This window comes from Pholcus phalangioides, unplaced genomic scaffold (genome assembly GCF_987345545.1).
Source record: "Pholcus phalangioides strain wild (caught in Gottingen) unplaced genomic scaffold, Ppha-v1.0 ptg000022l_1, whole genome shotgun sequence".
Taxonomy (NCBI): Eukaryota; Metazoa; Arthropoda; class Arachnida; order Araneae; family Pholcidae; genus Pholcus; species Pholcus phalangioides.
Window position 1 is genome coordinate 27,990,667 of NW_028301615.1, and position 27,575 is coordinate 28,018,241.

Sequence of the window (27,575 nt, forward strand, 5' to 3'; positions counted from 1 at the left end):
TTATAAATTTTTTAGCCCTTTCTAGTTTAAGGCGTGATAAATATTCTTAGAAAATGATAAGATATTCTAAATTTATTTATACGATTTTTTATCGATTATAATAAAAATACGATAAAATCTCTCTATTTTTAAACTGGAAGGTCAGAAAAAATTTCGAGATAGAGAGTTTTTGAGAAATCGATTTTTTTACCAGTAAAAAAGGAAAAATATACCAAAAATGCGGAAAATTCAATTAATAAAAACTGAAAAATTCCGTACTATATCTTACTACATACTAATGAAAATATTGGTTACACAATCAATGTTCAATCACACTGTATGCAATTGCATTAAAATACGTTCGGAATTTTTTTTTTATTCATTTTAATTTAATTTTCCTTATTAGTTTATACCAATCCTTATTTCATACCTTAGTTAAAAATTTTAATTAGTTAAAAATTGGTTTTTTAAATTAAGCTTATGGGTTATTAAATAATCCATAAGATTAGACTGATGCATATTCTTTGCTTTTTGAGCCTTCAAAATATCATCTATTCTAGCAAGAGTTGTAAATATTTCGGTCCCAATCTTCTCGGTTTGCTTCAGAAAATAAATGACGCAACATTTTTACAGAATGTTCAAGCAGTTTTCACTATTACTTTTTCTAGTTCCTCTGAATCATTTACTGTAATTTTGTCATCCGAGTCGACCATGCATTCACCAATAATTTCATTTTCAGTCAAGGTGCTGTAAGTTTGCATTGAACTTTGGGTCCATTTCCACAAAATCGAAAAATGAATGAAATTTAAAGTTTCAAGTGTGTTTTAGTAATGTCCAATGCTTTTTAAATTCGAGTGAAAAACCGAAACTGATCCTTCATCACTGAGATGATTGGTTCCAAAACCCGCAGCTTTCTTGAAGCAATTCTGAATTGTCAGTTGCTTGACTTATTGACATGCTGAAAAGCCATCCACATGGGATCCATCCCTCCCCAAAACTGTCTATCCGCCTGTAATTGGCAAGATCCATCAACACAATGGACCGTAATACGAATAATCTTTTCTTATGTGTTTCCTACACCTCCGGAGAAAAGCCAGATTTGCGCGAAAGAAAAGGGAAATTTCCGTGTTCTTGTTTTACTATCACTAGGCTTGGCCTTCGAGATGGAGAATTTTCCGAAAATTACTTCGAGACAGAGAGGTAAAAATGAATTAATATAGTACAGTAAATTCACGGATTTTTTTTTTTTTAATTTTTCGACAAACAGAATTTTCGAGAAAGAGAAGTATGACTGTATAACAAAAGGGAATATACAAATATTTATTAAAAAAGTAAATAGGTATTTTCGATATAAAGTACCAAGAAATATCCACCGGTGGATTGTTATCATATATAATTTTCATATCATATTTCGCTAGATTATTTTATGTGATGAAGGTATTTCAATCATGTGCAATTAATAGTCAAGTCCTCTTAAAATTAAAAGAAAAAAACATTAATGTCAGCTATGATTGTAAGACTTCGATGGTATTTGAAACAAAAATTTGAAAAAATAGTTGATTATCGTAATCATCAATGAAGATGAAAATAAGTTTTCGAATTTAATCAGAAAGAAATAAAATATTCCAAAAAAGTCCCATACATTTGTTTCTGAAACAATTTTAATGACCTTTTTTTCCTCCATAAAATTAAAACAATACTTTCGTGATGAGACATTAACTTTTTGGAAGCCGTTCTTTTGGAAGTTATCAAAACCCATCGTGTGAGAAAGATTTAGTGAAACCGCGTTCCATTTCGAAACTAATTAACTTCATGCACAATATCTAGATATTTTTTTTTTCCTAACACTAGATACAGGCATTTTCTCATTTAGTCATCCTTATCATCCTTGGAAAATAGCCGCAGAGATTTATTCCTATGAAGCATTTCACTCGCATTAGGAAATTACTCCGCGTGATGCAAAGTATCCTCAAATATATAATCATAAGATATAAAAAAATAGCTTTTAATTGTAGCATTTTTTGTCTCTGGTAAAACGAAAACCATCTGGGTGTGAAATTGGATTTAAATTTTCTTCACGGCAGATTCCTGTTCATCCAGCATAACCAAATGAATTAGCAAATTTACCGAGAGTTCCATAAGATAAGCCCTGAAAAGTCTTAAAATGCAAGTTTACGGGCGAGGGCCCCTACTTAAGAATTAGGTGTTATTTTTTGACGAAAATGTTGAAAATGTTTAGGGTTCGAGATATTGTTTTTTTTTTTTTTAGATTGAATCAATTGAGATTGCTAACATTTTGAATACATAAAAATGGCTTCACGTCTATCGTTTACCGACTTGAAAAGCATTCATTAAACATTCATTCTCGGTAGATTAGGATAATGTACAGATATCTATATTCAGCATCTACCGATACGGTATGCAAAAGCATTCAGTTCAGCTATATTGCTATATCACGCAGACAGAAATTTTTTCTGAGGGCGTAAGCCTGTTACAGTTTGGTGGCATTAAATGTATAAGGAACACTAAGTAGGGAAAAACAAAAAGAAATAAAATAAATAGCAAGATTGCATTTTCAACTAAATATATTTGTGTTAACATACATCTAAAAACATTAGAAACACATTGAATAAAATAACTGAAATACATAAACGGTTAATATTCCTACTTTTTTAAGTATACGACTTCTTAGGAGATTAAGGCAGAGTAGTACACGTGATTCAAAAGCTTTTTGTAACTGAAAGTATGTTTTCAAAATTAATTGTTGCACAGATATCCTCCTCCTTCTATCCAGATCATGATCCACCGCTGTCTCAATAAAAATATTTTAGCAGGTGGTCGAAAAGACCAGGGTCATGCTGGAAAACTTTCCGTGTATGTGTTGTCAACCTAACGTGAAGTGGGTTTTCGTGTTGTGCTTGTTATAATATGCTGCCATCTCCTATGAATTCTCCAAACTGAGAGAGAAGTTATGATTGAATAATTGTGCCGTTGTGTGTGTGTATAGGCCTGTTGCTCGCTACGGCGAGATTTATTGACCGAGATATCGGCTCGCATTCGCTCTTCAAAGTTGGGAACCGCCGAAAACCAACTTCAGTAGACCACCATTGTGGTTCGAACCCGGGTCCTTGTGACATGAGTCCGTCAGTATGACCACTCGACCATGCAGAGATATTCGCTGTGCAAAATTCTTTGCACAGCCTCTATATTTTTGCGTCTAAATCGAATCGTAATTTTTTTTTCACAGTTCCCTGAAACTTGAAAAGTATCAAGTAAATCAACACCATATCAACTAAATACTAAATGCGTTAAAAATACCCGAATATGCAGTAACAAAAAAATAACGTTGATACAAGAATATTTTATGAACAACCAATAATTGTAAATCCAAAGGAAAAATCTCACACAAATCGGATTATATTTGAAGTTTCAGAGCATTTGCATACGAAAAGATTTCCCAAAGAAGTCTTCCTTAAGAATTAAGAATTCTTCCTCATTCTTTTGTCCAAAGTAAGGGGAAGTAGATAGAACAAAAAGCGTCAGCTGTGGGAGGAAAGACCATGTTTGCCCACACCTGGAAGACTATATAACTATTTATCTTCATCTTTTTCCTTCGAAAAAGGAAAAACAAAATTCAAAAAATACATATTTGCTTCTTTTTTACTTGAAGCTTTTGCATCAAGAGCTGTTGCATAGGATTCTTCCCCCCGAATCATAATTTCAATAGAACGTTCAACACAAGGTGAGAGTATCACGTGTGTGGGTGGAGGATAACATCGCGCACACACACAATTGAAATTAAGATCAGTGATGCGAAGTAAAAAAAAATATTCAAAAAATTTAAGATTTTCTTTTTTCACCAGAAAATTTGGTATCGTTTTAAAAGCACCGTGGAGTAATTTATTTTTTGTTATTACTACCCGATGAGTGTTCAAAATGCGATGGAATTTTGTTTTTCTATGCATTATTAGATATTTCCTTCACATTTTGGAGCTATATATAAAAAAAGTTGGCAATTTATTTTATGAATTTATTATGTAGATATTTTCAAAATAAATTGAAAACAAATGTACAGGGTGTGCTGTAATTGCTAATGCGGTTTTAATCTCATCAATCGTCCGTCGTAGAGGTATGATTACAATTTGAAAAAAATGGTCAAAAGACGTTCAAAAGTTATCCTGTACCAGTTTTGAGAGTGGAAATGTGGGGTATCACAAAATAAAAAAAAAATCGAAATTTTTATACGGTCCCCTTGCCCACTGATTTCCAATTAGAAAATTGTTGCCCTGATGCCAATAAAAACATATTCTTGCAAAAAAGGTAATTTTTGAACAATTTTGAGCATTTTTTAAATTGAAACCGTACCTCTTCGACAAACGGTTGATGATAAACGTCACATTACCACTTACAGGACACCCTGTATAAAAGACTTGGCAATTAATTTTATGAATTTATCAAGTGGATTTTTCAAAATAAGTTGAAAACAAACATACATGTATTTTTTAACGTGTTGTTAGAGATTCAAATATACAGTCAGTGGAATAAAATTTGTGTTTCTCAAAACTTACAGTGGCTAAAATTTCTTTGCCGAGACCATTCTTTTTCTTTCTTTCAAACAGAGCACAACTCAGGTCTATCACCATTTACGGGCGATTTATAACCTAGTGAGCTGTGCTGGAGGTGTGCCTGTGTGTGTACCTAACAGTCTGAGTGCATATGTAGTGTTGTGTTTGATTTTTCAGTGCTGCCATCTATATTTCAGAAGGAAAGTGAGTGATGTGTTATGATTGAATTGCATTTGTGTTGTTTGTAGATCTGTTGCTCTCTGTGGCGAGACTTTTCAACGGGGAGATCGGCTCGCATTCGCGCCTCGAAGTTGTGAATCACAGAAAACCAACTTCAGCCGACCACCACTATGGCGACGGTGGGGTTCGTACCCGGGCGATGCGAGTCCGTCACTATGACCACTCGCCCACCATAACGGCTCTTTGCCTCTATGCCAGCATTTCTCACTCTATGGTTCGACGATGGCTTAGGTGGTCCGTAATCAGGTTTGCTAAAAATATTATCCCACTGTAATTGATGGCTTCAAACAGAGACGTACGCAGGGTATGCTCAGGGGAACCCGTGCCCCACCCACAAAGTCAACAAAAAATTAGAAAAAAAAATTTAACGTCTCGATGAAAAAAATGGAAATATATCAAAAGAAAATACCCTTTTCCTGTTATGTTAACCAATTCATGCTAACTCGAATGCAATTGAAAGTTGGTAACTCGAAATTTCTCGCCGAAGAAATGTTTGTGTTCTAACCTCTCCAAATATGGATCCTGCGCACGCGCACCCGAGTTCAAGTAATACCTTCATACTTAGGGTCAGCATACATCATCGAGGAGAATGCAGGAAATTGCGATCCCATGCGGGATAAATCTCTCAAAAATGGAAATATGAACAAGGTGTGTATATAAATAAAGAGCTGCTGCAAATCGCAGTTTTGCAAAAATGTATTTCACGAAAAATTATTAAAATAATCTGATGATAAGGATCTGAACAACATTTCGCACTGAAGAAAATAAAATTCGGTAAACTGGGATCTCTCTGTGAAATAATAATCTGTAAATTACGAGACACAATTAGTTTCAATCAAACACGTTGTCACAAGTCTGTGCAGACACCACTCTTGATTAAAATTCCAAAAATATAATAAAATGAGGATAAAACGTTAAAACCTGGCAAATAAAATGAAACAAAGATTATGGGATCCAATAAATGCAATTCCTGCCACAATTCCCATAATACACGGATTTATACAGGGTGGGCAAAAAGTCCGTAGAAACTTTAAAAATTCATAAAAACCGGAAAAATCACTAAAATCATTTTCATCAAATAAAACAACGGTTTGCAGGGTTAGCATCGCTAGGACACGGGGATTTTTCTGACAGGAAAAAACTCAATAAAACAGCCGATAGACGGCACTGAACGTACACAAGTCAAAGAAAAGTGTATTGATCCGGTCCATCCAGTCTGTCGGAACTGAAAGATGCGATCCGCCGAGAGGTGTGTCATGTGTACATTCGGACCCGCTGCTTACTGATACGGTCACTCACTCACTTATGCAGTGAATCGCACACTCATTTGGCCACTCATGGTCCCCCCACTCACATTTTCACTGCTACAGCCATTCACCCAATCACTCGCTCACTCCCACAGTCACTTTCTTAGTCACTCACCCGGTGACTCATAGTCAGGGCAGGCGAAATTTTCTGATCCCATTTGCCTCCAGATTCTCATTTCATAATTAAAAATTAAATTACAATTATAACGATATGAAAAGAAAATTGGGTGGTGGTGGTGGTCATCGCTGTTATTCTTATCTTCAACCGTGTGCCAATATCGATTAATACAGTGAAACCTCGCTACAATGATACTCGATATAACGATGAATCCTTTTATAACGATATTTTTTCAAGTCTTGTTCGGTAATCCTTTTCCTTTAATGTTACACTGCCACCTCTCGATACAACGATAATCCCTCTACAACGATATTTTTTTTCTCGTCCCGTAGAGCACCGTTACATCGAGTTATCACTGTAGTTCATTTCATAAATGATGCAATACAATATTTCCTTGAAATACAACGATATTATTTTCCGAAAGCATAACGGATACAAACAAACACAGAGACGGCACACAAAAATTTCTCATATTCATCCAATCGCAGTATTTGTGTATGTATTTTTCAACACGGAACTGTTTTTTTTTTCTCCCTCCCGAACCCCTAAACAATATCCAAGAGTGCTTGGCTCCAAATACCGAATTCCCAAAGGTAGGGGAAACTAAAATAAGTTAAAGCACAAAACACCCAAAAGAAAATATTCTGATTTTGATCGATCTCTGATATATGTACAGTATTTTATACGCTCTCTCTCTCTCTCTCTCTTGTTCGTGAAAACGTGAAATGAAAAATAAAAAAAAAAGACATTGTTTGTTCTTTTTTTATAGGAAACGAGAAACTACTTTTCAATTATTCATCATTGACAAATACACACACACACATACACAACATGTGGCGCTGTATAAGGGTCGGGGATGGGCGTAAAGCGCGTGAGAATTTCTAGTAACTGCCCTTTGTGTATGTGTACGTGTGTGAAGTCGATGAACAACCTTATACTAGGTTTCACATTTGAATTTCATATCGAGTTCAATCAATCCTCTAGGGTGTTGTGGCATTCAGTGTTAACCGATCCGTTGGATTGGTTTTTCACAGAGAGATCGGCTAAAAAAAAAAAAAAGAAGCAAAATATATATATATTTTTTTTTGTTCTCTTACGTATTCGAGTTTATCCGGATTCGCGTCCGGCTTTCCTTGTGTGTGCGAATCCCAATATTTTCTTTACTTCTCCGCCTTCGGGAGGATCCGAATAGTTTGAACGAATACACGGACAAATATACTCGAGAGTTTATGGCTTATACATTCATGTATATGTTAACATGCATGCGGGAAGCTTATTTGAAGCATTTTTTCCCACGATCGAGAGGGTAGGGATATCTATTGATACTCGAACAATAATTCGAATAAATTATAGAAATGTTTGGGTGTTTGTATTAATTTTACAGATATTTGGCGAACAATTTATGAACACATTATTCCCGACAAAATTTAAATTCCATTCAATTTATTTCGTTATGAGATATTCTAATCAAAATACCGTATCACATTATTCAAATAGTATCTGAGTACGTACAGGGTGTCCTTTAAGTACTAATGCGGCTCTTATCTCATCAATCGCCCGTTGTAGAGGTATTGTTTCAATTTAGAAAATGCTCAAAAGACGTTCAAAAATTACCCTGCGAAAAATTGAAATTTAAAATGCGGTGTGTCAAAAAAATAAGAAATCGACATTTTTTTACGGTCCCTTCTCTTCTAACTTCCAACTAGAAAATTGTTGCCTTGTCTCTCCTGAGGCCAAAAAAATCAAAGTTTCTAAGCGCAATATTCGTTGAGATATTCGAATTCAGAAATCAGAATGTTGGTAAAAACAGCATAAGTGAAGGAAACAAGCAATGTCCCTTAATATTTCCTGTTATTTCATAACTTTTCTCCGATTCTTGAATTTAAATATATTTTAGCAAATATTGTACATGGAATTTTCCCCGTTTGCCTCAAGGGATACAGGGTAACAACTTTCTAATTGGAAGTTAGAAGACAAGGGGACCGTATAAAAATTTAGATTTTCAGGGTAATTTTTCATCGCCCTTTGAGAATTTGTTTTTAATTGCAACCACACCTATACGACAGACGGTTGATTAAATAAATAATGACCGCATTTGTACTTACAGGCCACCCTGTATATTGAAATACGTTAAACCCTGGAACGTCTGTGTAACATGACCGAAATTGATGCATCACTCTCTCTTACTAGTGATCTATGTAGCATGTTTCAGACTTGAATAAATTCAGCTAAGCCCTCCTAACCTCGTCGTAAATGATCTGATATCTACAAAAGATGGGTAGTGGGGTGTGAGTGGTCTTTCCAGTTATGTACGACGTGACCATAAAAAATAGTTGCTCAAAAACATGCATACCTGGAGTCGAATCTAAATTCGAAGAATTCGGTGGCCTAGAGCAGTGAGAAATGAGTCCCTTACGGTCCTGGGATATTGTATGTGGTGGGAGGGGGCACGGAAGAAAACTATTAAAAATGAGAACCCCTCGATTCAAAGTGAAGAGGGCTACCGGAGCTGTAATAAGAAATCGGTATTAACAAATGAAGCTTTGAAGTGAAATATGGTGGTACAAAATGCGACTACCCCTTCAGAATCTATCAGAGTTGCCCATAGGACTGAATAAAAATTGAAAATGTCCGATAATTTTTCAAATTTGAAATTGTATCTCAACTGTAATTTTCATTTCCTGTCAAACTACACAAGAGATACTACACGAATGACTTGTAAGCGCTTTCCGGGCAATTAGGCCATGGCCTATTGTAAACCGCTTACAAGTCATTGAATGTTGATAATGAAAGCCTCAGGCCAAACATATTCTGAAAGGTATTTGCAGTTTTTAAAATATCATTATCAGTGCGAAAGTTGTTTTTTTTTTTTCTTCTTTTTTTTTCAATTTCAAAATTCCATTCACCCAATCAGCCAATGGCAAAAGCAAAGTTTGAAGGAAATAATCATTTTTGCATGATTATTCAGGCAAACACAGAATTAACAACTTTTACCTAAGAGGCAAAGAAAAAGTTGTTTGGTTTTGTTACACAGTGTTACATTGACGAGTCCCCGTCAGGCCAGAGATGAATTCAGGAAAGGATTCCTGAGACATCGATATATTCTCACTCAGTCAGTTTCCCGTATCTGTCATATTAACAAGAAAGATGGCCTCTTTCGTCATATACCACCATCTGGTGGCCCTGATGTCATCTGCGAGCTATTAACAGAATGTTGCCACCGTCCATTGCCATTCAGCATATACATACGCTCCAAGGAGAGGGAATTCAGGAATGTACCTCAACAGGGCTATGACCATAGTGTCAAGGGACGCTGTTTAGAGCGCATGGACGCTTGAGTGTTCAACTTCGAATGGAATCAATAACTTTCGGAAGATTATGATGTAGATTTTATAGTTGATTTGTTTTCTTCCTCCGTATATTATGATCGTCCATTGAAGAACATTGTTTATGTGTGAATTCATATGTGCAATCTATATGTAATATTTTTATTTATTATCCTGAAGGTATTTAATAAAATTTCCAGACACATCCATCCTCCGGGAACGCTTCGATATCTCAATGAGATGGAAAGCGGGATGTGTTTGGTCTTCAAAGTTCATATCTTAGTTGGTAGAGCACTCGTCCGGCAAACGAGAGACCGGGGTTCGTGAGGGAAGAGATGAATTTTCCTCTCATGAAACATCGGTATCTTCTTACTCAGCCAGTTTTACGTATCGGTCATTTTGCTCAACAGATGCATTCATTGTTGCGAGATTCATAATTCGAAGCCATTGTTGAATAACCTTTAAACATGGAAATTCGACCATGTCTTTGTTCAGTCTTCCAACGAGGATCCCTGTCTACCGGACGCCCATTGACGATCGAGGAGGAGAAAAGATCTGTTTTATTTCATTTCAATTTACCATTATATAATTATTTTACACAATATTTTAATTAATTTTAATAGTTTCTCCAACCTAAATCCCTTGTTACGGGCCTTCTCAGGAAAAAGACATCCATAAGGCGCATAAATGCCAGGAGTTTTGCGGTGCATTCTTAGAAAAGAGTCCCATTCTTCACGGGTCCATGATGGCCAGGAATTTTTCGATCACCGGGATTCTTCGAGCTGACATGAAAAAAATCATTGGGGGGGGGGGAGATGGCTCAAGGTTGCCAGTCTTCTTGTGTACATGGGACTCAATTGCATACGCAGGAGTAGGGGTGGCGTGTATATTCATTAATTATTTGGGGGGAAGGCTGAATAAATGAACGGCAGAACTTGCAACTAGACTTATTCGTTGCCGAGTTCTCTTCCAGCCCAGCTTTGTGGACTAGTCCGGAACACTTCAAGTCAAAAAAAGAAAGAAGGAAAAAATATAACAAACATACACAATTTATTTTTTGGGGCTGCGCTTCCCTCATAGAATTTATCGAGAGGGGAGGGCTCAAACAGCCTGAGCTCCGAGGTTTTGGCACCTATGCTATCAACCGCGAATTAAGGGGGGAGGTGCTTACCATGGGTTTTTTTGCAACCATCAGTAGGTACTGGCATCAAGTTCTTTTCAAGACAAGGTGGCTATGAGGGAAAAATATGATACGAACGGGAGCCATGGACTATGCTATATCCTAGGGGGTTAACAAATTTTCAACCGATTTCAAAGCCAAATTTATGATGAAAAGAAATTCCAACATGGCGTTAACCCCCCAATTACGGAAATAATAGCCACAAAAAAAAGTTAAAAACATCAGTACCGGGCAAAGTCATAGTACAGTCATAGTAAGACCTCAGTATAACGTCGATCACTTTTAGCGTCACCTTTCGTATAACGCCATTTTTCTAAAAAGGTCCTTGCAGAAGGAGTAACAAATCTGGTTTACTCGTTATTAAAATACTTTTTATAATCGGTTTCCATTGTTGACATTATACCGAGGTTTAAGTGTCAAAACGGATCGGGACCTCACGATAACGGATCACCACGGGAACGGAAATCTTCTCTGCTGTTGTGGGGGGGGGGGGGGAGGGGAGCTTTATAATCGACATCCTAAACATATTTAATAAACATTGGGTATCTAGTAGAGAGAATATAGTGAATACTTCCAATAAAGGACACTTCCGTTAGCAGACACCGCCCTCTCACGTCCGTTGACTGACGTTTTTCTCTGAATACGGCGTGATCGGACTTTAACGTAGCTTAATTCGTACCGGTGGACACTACCCGTTAATTTATAATTAACGGGTAGTGTCTGGACATGTAGACCGTATGGATGTCCATTATCGTGAGGTTATAGTGCCTTTTTCCTTTTCGGCACTCCCTACAACAATATCAAGCGTCACACAATCACCTGCGACACACTGATAACCACTATCAGGATTTCCATGATAGTCCTACACAGGGGAGTAGCGAACGAAAAAAGGGACAGTGGCAGACTCACTCACTTGGTGTAGTGTGAAATTTTACTTATTTATACTCGTTAGAAATGTTACTACACTCGGACACACCGGAATGTCATATTAAGCCTTTATAAGCCGGGGTCGAGTGAACGTCGCTCATTGCGTAAATCTTCTCAGAGTAGTCCGCAAAACTCGAAGTAGCCACCATTATGGGTTCGACTATCGCTGCAGCGGTACCGCCTGGTAGTTATCTCTGTTCTGCGTGGAGTTTTCTGTACGGGATGTTATGGGGAGTAGCGGACGAAAGGGTCAAGTTGCAGACTCACTTACCTGGCGTAGTTCCATGGAAATTGGCAGGCCATTAATTCGTCACTCTATGGTCACACCCGGACAAGTCTTAAACATTTTATAAGCCGAGGTCGAGTGAACGTCGACAGTGCGTAAAACTTCCCGGAGTAGTTCGCGAAACCCAGAGTCATCGGCACCAACACAACACGCATGTCACTTGTAACATCATACGGTAAAACCTGTCCAAGTTATACACCTACGGTTCCATTTAGAATCTATCCAAGGTTATAGAGGTATCCGCAAAAGATATAGATTAGTGTTTCTCAAAATGGGCAAATACCCTTCCTTGGGAGATGATGAAATGGTCCGGGGGGAGGAGGGGGGAGGGTGAGTAGAACCAATGGATATAATATAGGATCCTATAGGTTGTGTCTCGGGTTCAGGAATAATGAGCAGAGCCGGAAAAGGGCACGAAGGTAAATTTTAGACTACTGAAAATGAGATAAAAATGTGATTACATTGAGTTACATTTGGACTTCGTAACTTAAAATTCTACACAGGATAGGGAAGTACATGCCCAGGGATTTCACAGAACCCCTTAAGTCAATATTTCACGCAGTTTTAGCTCACCCGGCGCTGAACGAGAGAGAGCGCTGAATTCTATCTTTAACGAAGTATTTAAAACTACATGGGGGGGGGGGAAGTGGTTGGCAAAATTCATGCTCGCATCGGCTGAAAGAGTGCTTAGTTGCACCTCTGAGTAGATGGTCAGTCATTTAGCACTGACTGTTCTGCTATTGTGCTTCCCTGCGCACAGATATTGTCGATATGGCCCCGTACATCTTGTACCAAGGCCATCATGATCTTGTTGAGCTTCCAAGGCAGATTATTCACGGGTCGCTTTGCTGTCATTGGGCCTCAGGACAGATTTTCCATGGCCTGTGATCTTTGGTACACCCCAGGACAACAACAACAACAAACCACCACTCATGGCCCTCGCTCTGTCCCCACAAGTTATATAAGCTGGTTATTCAAAAGAATATGGCCCATGACTCCGTGACAGATCTTTCGTGGATCCCTCTGTGATGAGTTTATATGTTGAGGAAAAAAATGATAAGCGAATCGTTATTTCCGGGGCTCCGGGCGGGAACCCTTCTCTATCAGCCCAACATTTTTTTTTTGGTGGGGAGGAAATTGGGAGGCATGATTATTTAATCAGTGTTTCTCCGCCCCTTTCTCGCTGAGCCGTGGGTAATATTGCCAAAAAAATTTTCGAATGTCTTTTTTATTACCATAGTAATATAATACTGCACATACGAAGTCTAATAGTCGTTCTCGGGTGTAAATGTAAACCTGGAGGGTCCCGGGGTGCCCGATGAAACTGGAGGATCATTATTATGACTGGTTACACACAAAACAGTCCAGTTATGGGTGTCCAAGTTAACAGCTTTTACTGTGTCACATATGTCAGAAGACATCATATAGCTGGAGCTTTTCAATGTGGACTCTTTCGGAGGGGGGGGGGTGTATAGTAATTATTATTTTCTTAATAAATTCTTAATTATGGAATATTTTAATGAGGGGATATTTTAAATTTGAACCTACGTAATTTAATTAGCTAAAACTTAAACTATATACATGCAATTAATAATTAATTAAAATACTTTTGATTATGCATTATTAATATAAATATAAGAATAAATTCAATTATAAATAATTATTAAATTAATCAAGGCATTGTAAGAGTTTGGATTTTTCTCAATATTTTCTTATTTTCTTTCATCCTATATACCTGACTTGTGGATATCTCGGAGGACAATTTGGAGGACCTACCATACCGTAGAGGAGTCTTTCATCCATAACCTGAGGCTCTTATACCAGGATCAGACGATCGCCCGTGTGTTAGCACTCGCCGATACAGCAACAGCCATTCTTAGACCTCATCCTTGTCGGTGTTACGCAATGGCATACACCATGAAAAGAACAATTTTTCGCCACTTGTATAGCGACAGGAGTATTGCAATAAATTTTGACGTATTTGAGTGATTTCATTATTAATGTGTACTTTCATTTCGTACTAAGTACATATAAAGTTTTGAAAACATACTTATTAATCCTATACCAAATAGAAACTATTTAATACCTAGACCAGAGGTCTTCAACCTTCCAGGTACCATGGGTGAAATTAAATTTGCACATGAAGCCTGTGGACTATCAACTAAAACTGTGGTACAGTGATGATACCTGTCTAAGTTAGAGACCCATGGTTCCATTAAAATTTGTTAAAAATTAGAGAGATAGCCAAGGTATAGATGATACAGTAGTATGGACATTCAGGGTTATAAAATTATGGTCGGTTCAATTCAAAACCGTCCAATGCAGAGATGTTCAGGCTATAGTGTAGTGTGCAAACTGACAGGTTCGTCTGTACGTATAATTGTAAGAAGAATGTACGCACGCACACATACAGATTTCTTTTACAATGGATTTTTCGTGTAATTTACATGATCAGCGAGACGGTATCACCATATCCATTTCGAGGCTCAAACCTAGCTGCGAGAGTGATTTACAGATAAATCTTCTAGATTCCTTAAAAAACCATGAAAGTTATGGTTCAAACAATGATCAGGCGATATAATAACTTGTGGTAGAACTTGCGTTACCCAGGTTGCACCATGAGAAGGCCTACCTCATTACAACATCCTAAACGGTTGATTGAACTTATTGCAACAAATAGGTCAGGGAAATATGATATTTGCTTTTGGTGGAGTGCTAATGTGCACGCTCTAAAAAACACCCGTTACCAACTTTGATATTCCGATTCGGCCCATGCATTCTATGACCGAAACCGCTTGTTTAGGGGTTTTCACCTCAAAATATCACTTCTTAAAGTTTGCCCCATGAATTCAGAACCACCCTGTATAAACAGTTTTCGAGCTATTGGAACTTGGTGTCAAATATTCCCATTTCTGATGTTCCATCCCACATTCCAATGCAATCGGTCGTACGAAGCTGTTTTTGTTTTCTGAGGAGCGATATCAAAAAATAGACCTCTGAAAATTTACATCACGAACAAGGATGAAGACTTCACCCTTGATACGTGGTGTTAGGAATGGCAATTTACCAGACCACGGGCCAATAGCTCGAAAGCTACATACATTCTTTAGAACTAAAATAACGCTCACCAATATATATATATAGTCACCTCGTACGAACCTCTAATAACAAACCATTCAAAATAAAGATGAAATTGGTTGATGGTTATCAAAAATTTAACGCTTCGGGAACTATTAACTCTAAGGATTTATTACTTTCTCAAAATTGAGACTTGGTATTTCTAGTAGAGATGTTTCCCGGCAATGTTAAAAACCAAAATAAGAAAAACTAAACTAAACTAAGCTGAAGTCCTCAAGTCCCTTTCGCTGGTAGTAGAATCTTTTACAACACGTTTAATTGCTTCATCAACCTCAGGAGAGTAATGAAAAGGAATTATTGGTCCCTCCAGAAGAGCATTAGCAACAGCAACGGATAATAATAATAAAAATAAAAATCAAGAACAACTACACCCTTAGCGAGAAGAGCATAAACATCAAGGGCAATCCTGCAACGTTTACGGAAAGATTGCACGCGCCTAGTAAAAGAGCATCCATTACACTAAATTGCACCGAAACCAGCTTTTTAGCTCATTAAAGGGTGTTTGTCATTGTGTCTTCAGCCATTTTCGAAAATGTGACACATTAGCGGAGTGCTCTCACTCAACTCCGTGTATTGGTATTTATATTGCATAAATTGCAAAACCTTGTAGTTTGCAAAAGCTCAACTCTCAGACCACGTTGAGAGTCTTTTAAATTTTATTGCGGCTTTCATCGTGATATTAAAAAAAAAGAAAATGGGGGAAATAAAGCGCTTATTGAAGTGCACAATTAATGTAGAAATACATTATACTTGTTAGTGAAAAAACAAAACAATGAGTGTTTATTTTTTTTGAATCAATATTCCAGTTTGCAATACCATTTCAAATTTATCAGTTTCACACGTAATACTTAATCGTGTCCGGAAAATTTACCGCATAAAAAGTTATTTTTATTTTATTTTAATAACCTTACAATCCCTTGCAACGTGAATGACATACCTGAGTACTACACGTTATTCGGACACTTTTTTTCTAATTGGAAGTGTGCTTCTAGGATCAACGGTCCACCAGTAAAATGTCATACGTCCTGTTGCCTATGCACCCTGCATATACTCAGTAAGGAAATGTGTACAATACTCGAAACCGAAAATACATACAATACTTCTGATCGGATGAAACATATTTTGAGAAAATATGATGCCAGTTCTTCAGTTGTGGCTTCCCCTCACTAAATATATTATTGCAGTGAAGACAGTTTAACATAAGAATTGCTTGGCTTTAGCGTGAGACAGCTTTAACGATTGCTTTTCCGGAAGTTTGAAATAATGTTTAAAATCTGGTATTTCATTCTATATAATTTGCAAGAACTTGAATATTATGTATTTCTTGTAACGGAAAAAAGATGAATTGCAAGCCCTTCTCTCAAGGTATTTCGTACATACGCTTTGTTGTCCCAGTAGGAGTTTCACCTTCTCGTGATGATACATTATAGACCACTGATGTCTGGTGGTGATATAGATGGAAAGCTACAAACTACGAAAGTTGATGGATTTATAAAAAAAAATATCTATATGAAATTTTTAGTAGTTGCAGACTACATTGAAATGTTGATCATATGCATTATGTCAAAATCTTGACTCAATGATTCAGCAAAACCAACACGATACTGAGAAATTGAATTTTGTGGATGTTAAGGCGAAACTGATATTTGGAAAGGAAAGTGATTTGTCTCCTCCGAGAATCAAGCCCGGGTCGGCTTGCATACCGGGCAAGTGTGGTAACCAATACACCAGAGACACACTTTTCAATTCCTCATAACACGCATTAGTAGCGTAAAGCGCTGATGAGACTCCAACTGATGATGAGGGAGGCTGCTGACTCCACAAAAAATGTGCATGAAATAGACTGCGTATTTCTTAAGGTGTCAAATTACTTTTTCTCTCTCTCATCTTTGTTTAAAAAATTATCACAACCCAAAGGTTGATAGAGAAAAATTACCTTTTTTTGTGAAATTATGTTGTTTTCCCCCGATCAACAAAAAATTATTTTCAAAAAATTAGAACATCTGAATTAAATCGGGACATTACATAAATACACTCATGTCCATAAATTGAGGATGATGCCAACTCCGGCAAATAAAGGTTCAGAAACAAAACAAACGTTACTTATTCATAAAGCCCATTTATTAAACAAAAGATAAAGAACAAAAACGATGGTGTATGTATGACACCATTCATAAAAACTACGATTTTTGCTCCCTGGAGCAATTGTAAGAAATATCTCCTTTACAAAAACCTACTATTACATGGTTGGTATGATTGTTAATACATTGTACGTCTCCCATGCGATGAAATACAGTCCGTACAACGCTTAGGCATGCTGAGTATCAAATTATCGATCTGATCTTGGGGAAGATCACTCCACTCAGCAAGCAATGCTCTCCGAAGTTCCGGTACACATGTAGGAGGTGGTTGACGGGCTGCAACTCGTCGGCCAAGCATGTCCCACACATGCTCTATCGGATTCAAATCAGGTGAGAATGCTGGCCATTCCATACGGGTTATATCCTCAGATTCAAGGCATTCGTTTGTTTGCTCGGTGAGGACGGGCATTGTCATCCATAAACACAAATTTTGCGCCCATGGCACCCCTAAACAAACGTACATGTTGTTCCTGAATGATATCCCGATAAATTTGGGATTTCATGGTTCCGGTTTGAACATGCAGATCTGTTCTGGAACCCAGTATAATTCCACCCCAAACGAGCAATGCTGCACCACCGTAACGGTGTCGTTCAATGATGTTGTCTTGGTGGTAACGGGTACCTGGCGTTCTCCATATGAAAGTCCGACGTGAATCAGACTGCAAGCTAAACTGGACTCGTCGGAAAACATCACACAAGCCCACTGTGACGATGTACACATTGTATGTTCTCTATTCCAGGCTAATCGCTGCCGACGGTGAGTTGCCGTGAGCGGAACACATCTGACAGGCCTGCGAGCATATAGACCAATATCTCCCAAACGTCTGTACACGGTTTGCCTTGAAACTGTGGTACCCGTGGCTGCAGATAGCTGACGAGACAATTCGGATGCTGTGCTCCGTCTGCTTCTTTTGGCAGTTACTGCCGAATACCGGTCTTCATTCGGCGTTGTAACTCTGGGGCGACCTGTACTGTAACGTCTACTGACATTTCCGTTATCTTGGAATCGTTGCCAAAGCATGGAGATGACACTTCGGGCAATTCCAAGTTCCTCGGACTCTTACTTTAGATTTCGATTGCCGTGCGATTCTGAATTATTCTTAATTTATGGACATGAGTGTATTTTCATGCAAATTTGCATCAATTTGATCAAATTCATATTATTGAATTCTGTCTTTCCTCGCCATGTATGTGAACCAAGAATCGTTCAGTCTTTGCAATACTGGTAGAAAAACGGAATATGCCTGCATACGCAAAATTGCATGTACATTAGCTAGGACAGAATGAAGAAACGCATGGTGATATCAGACAAATGCTTTGCACTATGTCCAACTTTGGCCTTGACCATGCATTTTATGCACCAAGATGTCAAGTCGCCAGCGCAGATCTGAATCGGACCCCAACCATGAATCTCATCGTCGTTATTTCAGAGCCGATAGCAGCTGGTTTACAATTAACTATATTTCTTTTTAGCTGGACCCCAAAATCTCTAGGTGGGATCAAATTACCATCCGATACAATCATCGGATATCTCGAAACCACCAAAGTATCGATGATGTTTGATGGTCATTGCCGAATTCTTGATCCGATTTGCGTTTTACATCTTCAGACGATGTCTTCAGCTACTGAAACCAAAAAATAGAGACCAATGAATCAGAAGATTTCTCTGGATGGAGGATGTACATTAAGCTCTCTACATTTTGATTCTACAAGTTGAAGACTTGTATGGAGAAGATAATTTCATTTGCTATCAACATTTTTCATACATGAATTGCTGCAGCATCGATATAGCTTCTTAGACATAGTCAAAATCTTGATGACAAATGTAATTTCCATCAAGTTTTAATTGAAAAATGCAGTTCCATGTGGTTTTAAAGTGAAAATATAGATACTCAACATTAATAAATAGGTTGTTTCGAAGTTAAAAAATAATCAATCAATTTTCTCACAGTCTCGTTGAACTTAGAATGAGCCAAGTTTGTCTCTTATCTCTGTATTGCTTCTTTTGCAACTCTGATGAAGTTGCGCAAGGAATTGTGGGTGACAAAAGTGGGAATGTGATTGTTTCCTAGATATAAGACATGGCAATTTATTGCTAATCGCCACTTTTATGAGAAATAATTTAAGTATAAAAAGTATACATAAACTATATATATAATGTAACACTCCACATTAACGCAGCCTTATCAAAACACCAAACATTACATTTTCGAAATAAAATTTGAACATAAAACACATTTTCACGAATACCGTCTACAGTTTCATACGAAAATAAAGAGAACTGTTCAAGAGATCTCTGCACATAAATTCCAAGAAAACGCAACGAACGGGAATACCCGTAGTACATAATCCACCGCATGACCTAAGCAAACTTTTAAAGCAAATGCAAATCCCCTGTAAGAAAATATAAATAATATAAATAAATATGTATCACACAGAGAAAATACCAAATGGTCCTGCAAAGTCTTCACCCTATTCTCTTTCCCAAAAACAAAACCAAAAAAATTCCTATAAAAACCAGTTTACGATATTGCCTATTTTTCTATTTTTGTTCTTAGGTTATAAACAAAACCTCTAGATATTGTTCCCATGATTCTAAATTTAAGAATAAAAGGTAAGGTATGTAAAGGCCGAAACTACTGTGCGAATTGTCAAGGAAAAAATAATACATACTAGTATATGTGCATGAAATAAAATAAAAATAAAAAAATATTGAAAAAGAAACATAGACAATACGAATCAGTGTCCGGATAGAGACAGAAAAAAAGTGTTTGGGAGAAGGTAGAAAACATAAAAGTTTTAAATTCTATGAGGTCGTTTAAATTTTATGCCAAATAGTACTTCGCGAATGATGTAAAGAGATAAGAATAAGAGAAAAATATAACCGCGCGGCTAGGACATTTCATCCTTCGGTACGAGTTTTTATCGGCAAACATCGTTTTTATGTACCAAAGCGTTTTTACAATGTCCATAAAAATTCCGCATTTGTTTTTAAAGGTAGCAATGATATAAGAAACAGACACACACGCAAGAAAACGCGATCGCAAATAGCGTCTGTTATGGTTTTGGGTATGGGATTTTTACGTCTTGGGATATACCTACGGAGAAGAAATTCTTAATGTTATTGTCTCTATGTTTAAGCGTATGAGATATGTACTATGAATGATCTTAAAATGAATCGAAAAGTTTTGGCTACTTTATTTTTTGAGGTTTGGTGTTTATCGTATTTTAATTAAATGTTAGCCGTTTGAGGACGCTGTTATCATTGAGTATAATTATTGTTCCGATTTGTTTTGGTTAGTTTGTCAGTCAACCCGGTAGCACACTCAAAAGTATTTATTCTCAAAATTTTCTTCAACTGAAGGTGTGTAGCCTTGGGTTGATTTGTGAATCAAAGCGTCGCAGTTAATAACAGTGCTTAACTTGACTCTACATGAGATATGACAAATTTTACGGAATTAAGACCGATTTATTTTTTACATGAAATGCTTTTGATGGGATTTCACTTCTTTTTGTAGGTACCGCAGTCATCTTTTCCGATTCGTACTTATGGACATCGTTTCTTATTTTTATTGGTTTATTTTTCCTTTTAAATAACAGTTGGTGAATAGCATCGCCATGCAAAGTCAAGTGCACGAGTTGAAAGGCTTACTTACTATGGTGACTGCATGATCCGCATTTTAAAGGATGTTCGACTAATTGTTGCTGACCCGACCCTACTTTCAAAATTACTTCCAGGTTTTTCATCGTAGTTCAGTTGAATTGGTGATATTTATTAAAGTCGTGGGCGAAGACAATATGCAAAACTTATTATTATATTATGATAATTGTGACAGAAATTTGTGTATTTTCATCTCGTATTTTTGCCGTGCACGACGAATACGTACATTTTGTCATTTTACTGATTGAACAGACTACTATATGGCATTATCAGATTATTTTTCTTTCTTTTTAGCCTTCTGATCCCCTTCTTAGAGACTACCCGGGCATGGCCGGGAGTCTCAAGAGACGAGGTTCCTAGGAAAAACGAAAAGTAGTTAAATTTTTTGAGAATTTACTGGGTAGGGCTCAAAAAAATAACTTGGTCTCGGGGACCATGATGCTCTTAAGACAGCCCTGGGTATCATACGAGAAATTCACGCAAGAGAAAAAACCTGTATGTTTTCTGGGGTTCATCTTCGTCCGTGAAACAAAATTGGAATAATTTTAATAATCTGTTTTTTGATTGGAAATGGGTGATTTTAGGAAAATATATCAATTATAATTGTGCTATAATAAATGAAATTTTTGTTTTCGAAATAAGCATCCAATTTATATATTGACACAACACAAAACCAGCAATGCTACCGATGTATGCAAAAACCTTTTTTCCAACTCTTCGGCAAATTTTGAACAATTTAAACTATAGTTTAAATAGAATTTAAATTTAATAATTTTTAATTAATTAAAAAATTTTCCTTGCTTTGTAACTCAAACATTACCTTCATACCAAATTTCGTGATTCTAGAGCTGCTAAAAGTGCCTGAGATTATTGATGTTGATGATCGATAAGTGAGTCGGTGCCAAAATAAAAAAACATTGAACTAACACTTACTATGAAATGCAAATGATGGAAAAAGTGAAATTCAGAGGTTTAATTGAAATTGTAAAATGTTCTCTAGATATGCATAGATCCAAGCACCTGAGCAACTTCAATACAGAGATACGAGGATCACAAAAGTACCTCAAATTGCTTCCCAAATAGAATGTTACGGTCGTGCTTGTTTTTCTCGACTTGGCGGGGCACTCCCGTGCTTTCCAGATTTATCCAGAACTATATCTTCAATTTAAAAAAAAAAAAAAAACAACTTTTTTACTGCAGTTTGAAATACTCTCAATTATAGGTGAGCCTTGAAGTAACATATACTCAATGTAAAACATATCAGCTCTCACTACTGATGAATGAAGCCCCGCAGGAAAATACTCAAAACCGACAAATTCTATATCGTTCTTCAAACACCATTGTTCAGTTACTTATATTTCGAGAGCCGTCAAATCACGAACTATTAAATTACTCGCAAACTCTCATCATCATACGTAATAACTAGGAGGAGTGAAAGCTCATATAGACAACATCCATCCATTACTTCTTAGCCCTTCTTAAAAGCAGAGGGAGCTTTTCAGATGTCAAGAGTATTAATGAAATAACGGCTTGACGTTTCAAGAAAATCTGGGCCGTTCGGGCTTATTTATGCGTTGGAAACCTTTATTAAAAGGATTTTGCACCTGCCAACATCTCAGCAGAAGCCTCTCTCGCCTCTCTCTCTCTCTATCTGTCTCTTTTACCTAACCTTTATTTCTCCCGGTTAATTAGAAACGAGAATACACTTTAGTATCTGGAGCATAATTCCAAAACTTTTAATTGAATTCGTTTCTTGGTCGTCTTCGGAGGAGGATATTAATGATTGAGAACTGCTAATTTTTCTTCCAGTTAAAATCGGCTTATTGTGAAGAATCGAACGGGATCACGTGCTCTTTTCGCATAGTTCTCGTATTGGGGAATTTTCTTTAAAAATTGAATCGAGAAATGGATCTGTTTTAATGAAATTTTGATTTTTAAGAAATTTATTTTTATAATCTTTGTGGTTCCAGGCCGTAACTTTTCTCCGCAGCAGCCTGACTCAACCCACACGGGTAAAGGGCGAATTTTTCTCGGAAGGGACAGAGCCCGAGCCTTGTCTGGTCTGACGGGCCACAATGTTTTGAATCAGGTTTTCTATTTATAAGGCCGATTCGAGTAAAACAGTGAAATAAATATTTATTTTTGCCTTAAAAACGTGTTTTATTTGAAATGAATTTTTATTTTGATAAAAATTTAATTATAAAAAAATGGATTTCAATTTTAAATTAAATTAAATTTTGATTTAGGAAAATGAATTTTTATAATTTTATTTCAATTTTGGAAATGGTATTTAATTTAATGATTTGGCGTCATTTCTTAGCCATCCTGGACTAGTAGTGCGATTTTCGCCACGGTTGTATATTTTATTATTTTTAAAACTACTTAGAGTTTAATATTACCCATATTGGGGAAAATAACCCAATCTATGGGGAAAAGAAAGCTTAATAGTTCGCACACAGAAGAGGTTCCAGTTCATTGATGTTTCTCACACGTAATATAATATTGTACTCTCTCTCTCTCTCTGTATACTTATTCTCAATATTTTCTAGAAAACACATTTTTTCTGATTACCACCAATTCCATTTTTACCCGTTTATTGGTTGTGGGCAACAGTTACAAAGAAAGGCATAATTTTTTCATGGTGGCGTACGTACGTTTCCAAACGTACATACGCTTGCAAAATGTATTTATGTCTGAGAATGGTTCAGAGTACAATTTTTTTGCTGTGCCCACATCTGGGAAAAAAGTTAGAGGGTCCATTTCATGTAGGAATAAAATTTTTCCTTTCCCCCACGAGCATCTCGGTGTTTCCCCATGCTCACTCAAAACAATGACGATGGATGCTTGATTTCGTACTCGGCAGATGAAATGATAATCGAGGGCCGTTCAAGTATTACGTAAGCAAATTTTTAGCCATTTTTGACCCCCTTCCCCCCGTCAGCAAAATTTCGTCATCAGTTCTGCCCCTCTGAATCCTAACGCATATTGGAAGGATCAGAGACGTACATGGGGGGGGGGGGGGATCCAACGATCAAAATTTTATTTTTTAATGCGACACACCCTATAAGTCATATAATGATAAATCACATAAAGGCCCTCGGCCTGCGGACCAAATATGGCCCTGGGTGTTATCTGATGTGCGCCCTGCCCTCCTAAAACCTAATTTTGTAAAAAGGAACTGAGCGGTACATTTACAGATCGCTTAAGTGTCCCGTGGTACATTTACAGATCGCTTGAGTGTCCCGTGGTACAATTCCTGAACATTTAAGCGGCCTGTGGCACATTTGCAGATCACTTAAATGACCCGGGACACAGTTCCAGAAGCGATCCGTGACACATTTAGAGATCCATTGAGGGACATGTGACGTAGTTTTATAGCACTTAAGTGGCCCCCAGTGTGGTTCTACATCACCCAAGTTACCCGCGGCGCATCCTCAGATTATTTATGTGATCCGCGGCATACAATTACGGATCACTTGAGTGGTGCGTGGCACAGTTTCAGCGGCCCGGACACATTTCCAGATCGCTTGGATCCGCGAAACATTTAGAGATCACTAAAGTGGCTCTGTAGGGCACTTATCAATCGGGGGGATGTTACTTCAAGAGTGCTCACAATCTATCGAAAGTTTTTTCTCGTTTTTGGTTCACCAAATAAGATGTCATTAAGAATATTTCATATTGTCATAAAAGGTAGTTGATGACGTAAGCATTACCCAAACCCCCTCCCCCTTGTCACTAAATACACGGTGGCCCATCAGGTAATGTTTGAAACGAATCAAAACTTAAAAACAAATAAGAGTGATGAAAGGATTTTAATGCTGCGTATTGAAATTGCACAATGGGAAATTAATGAAGAAAGAAGTTCGAATTGATCGCTTTCTTTAACAAGGACAGCTCTGGAATCCATCCATTACGCTAAGCAGAACCTCGCTGCCAATTCGTGTGTCGAGAGCTTTCCTATAAAAGGACCTTCCATGGTCCTTTTGCCCAGCCATTTCTTGTTGTGAATGCCACGCTCGTTGAACTGCCGTTACATTTTCATGACACGTGACCATTTGTAGCTTAGTAAACGAATATCTGTTGAACATTCAAATTCGCTGGTGAAAATCACAGTTGAACACTGCACGCTTTAACTCACCGTTCACAAACGAAACACACACACACGTATAAAATTTCCCCCTCTAATGATCATGCTCATCAAGTTTGACTTTACTTGCCCGAACATTTTTTCTTCCAAAAACATTACCTGTACTTTTTTTGCATACACGGACAAGTTACACGCGGCATCCATCATATCCCACGACTTCACAATAAAAAGTAAACCTTTGAATCTCTGACGATCTGTTGCCAGGTTACCATGTTTGGCAAGTCGAAAAATGCTACAATGTGACGTCACAGGGCATCGTCTATGATCTCACTACACACTCCTCTCCTTAAACTGAATTTGTAGTCGAATATCTGGCGGGAAAGTGAACGTGACACACGACCGGAGCGAGTCACAGTTGCTGGTGCTGTCTTCGCTGACAACGCTGTTACTGACTGGCTGAATGGACGCTTCCGAAGGTACTTCAAACTAGCGTACCTTAACTGGCGTGGTGAGGTCATTTTGACCCCAAGCATTTTTCATCTTGCCACTCCTTGAGAAAGAAATGCATCTGGACCATCTTATTTTCAGTACTTTTCAAGCTAGTTGTTTACACGTTTTTGACAAAAATGTGTGATATTTTCCTATTTTACTTACCTCTATGTCGTTGATCAAAGTTTACGTGGGGTCATAATGACTCCACCTCACCACTTGCGTAAGTGTTTCTCTGACGGTGAAGTGCTCAGATCGAAATGGCGTTTCGGAAGAACGCCAATTTTTTCGATAACGGTATCAAATTAATAGTGAAACATTGGATATCAGAAGTGAGGTTGATGATAGTGTTGTTAGTTGTTAGTGTACGAAGATTTGGTGGTGTTTTTTTTGCAAGTACAGTGGAACATCGTTTAACGAGCTTAATTCGTTCCGCGGCGAACGTGCTCGTTATTCGAATCAAACTCCCCCATAAGAAATAATGGAAACACGAATAATTCGTTTCACAATTATTCATTCACATAAAAATGACTAATAAGAACGGCATTTAATCAATAATTCAATGCAATGATATATATATCATTGCATTGAATTATTGATTAATATATATATATATATATATAATAACAATAAAATACATACATTGGACAAGGCAATAAATTTTCAGAGATATTGACCTTGGCCCGCGCCTATCCTGGGCTAGAAAGAAATCAGTGAACTTCTCTTGTTCCGTGAAGTTCCTCTTGCGGGGAGGGCGTCTCAACATCATGGGGTCCCCCAGGAAAAGTACAGAGTCGTCTTGAGGGCCCCATCGGCTTCCCTCTCCCCTTGGTTACAGTAATTTTTCTAAGGCCCCCGTACTTGGATACAAATGCCTGTCTAGTAAGATATTCACACATTGAAGCTCTCGAAAATTTTGACCAAATATCGTTATCATGAGCACCCCTTTCAAACTTGGTGCCTCCGGGCCGTTAAAGGGTGGACCCACGTATCAAGAGGCACTGACAAAGTATTCTGGGGTCACCCCGCTGGAGAGAAGTAATAGCTTACATATTAATTACATCCAGAAATTGTAGTACCAGATCTCATCATGTGCCCCCCCCCCATGGATATGAGAGCCCGGGCCCTGCCCATATGGGCCCGCGGATTTAGATGGTCCTGGTTCCATGCTGTGCTGGATTCAGAAGGTATTAACATTTTCTCCCACCATAATGCACTTGAAATATATCACCTCTCTCTCTCTCTCTCTCTGAGGGCCCTCTTCAGCATTCTGTGTGTGTGTGTCGTCGTTCCCCTTCATTTGATTTTCACCTGTGCTCCCCCAGAATGTCCCAGAAATGCTAGAGCCCCATGGCCCCCATGTTAAGAACCACTGCAATCTAACATGTTAATAACATAAATCCATTGATCTGAATATCTGCTGCCACCTACCGAATAAAAATAACATGATTTTTCAATTGGCATTGGTAAAAGATTTCCAAACGGTGAAATATATTGAAAAAATAATATAATATTGTATAATAAAATATTTTTATAAATAATAATATTTATTTAATTGTCAAATTTGCTTGAAAATTTTAACTGTTGCCATTTTCTTAAAGTAAAGTAACATCAGTACTTTCGCAAATTAGGGTCGTCATGGTTTGTAATGACACGGGTTTACGTCTTTTTGACCTCAATCATTTCTGAAGGATGACTGCTCTCGACGAAATTTACCTATATATATTACCGCACACAAATATCAACTGATAAAATTTTTTAGTGAATTTTATAATTTTATGTATATTATTGCTATTTTTAATACGATACAATATTTTTTTTTATTACTTTAACACGTTAATCAGAATCCGGTCAGCAACTTCAATCTAAAAAATTATAACAGTTTTATTCGATAGGTGACAGCAAAATTTTCAGTGGAATTATCTTTCTTTGCTATATAAATAATTCGTTATATACATTAATACTGCAGTAGTTCGCAACCTAATGCGATGTGGCCCTGGGATGCTCAAAAAGCGGGCCACAGATAGAAAGGGGAGCCACGACAAGTGCTGAAGGGGGCCACACACACAGAAAGGGAAGTGAAGAATTAGAGCTTTCAAGTGAAATATGTATAGTATACATAATGTAATAA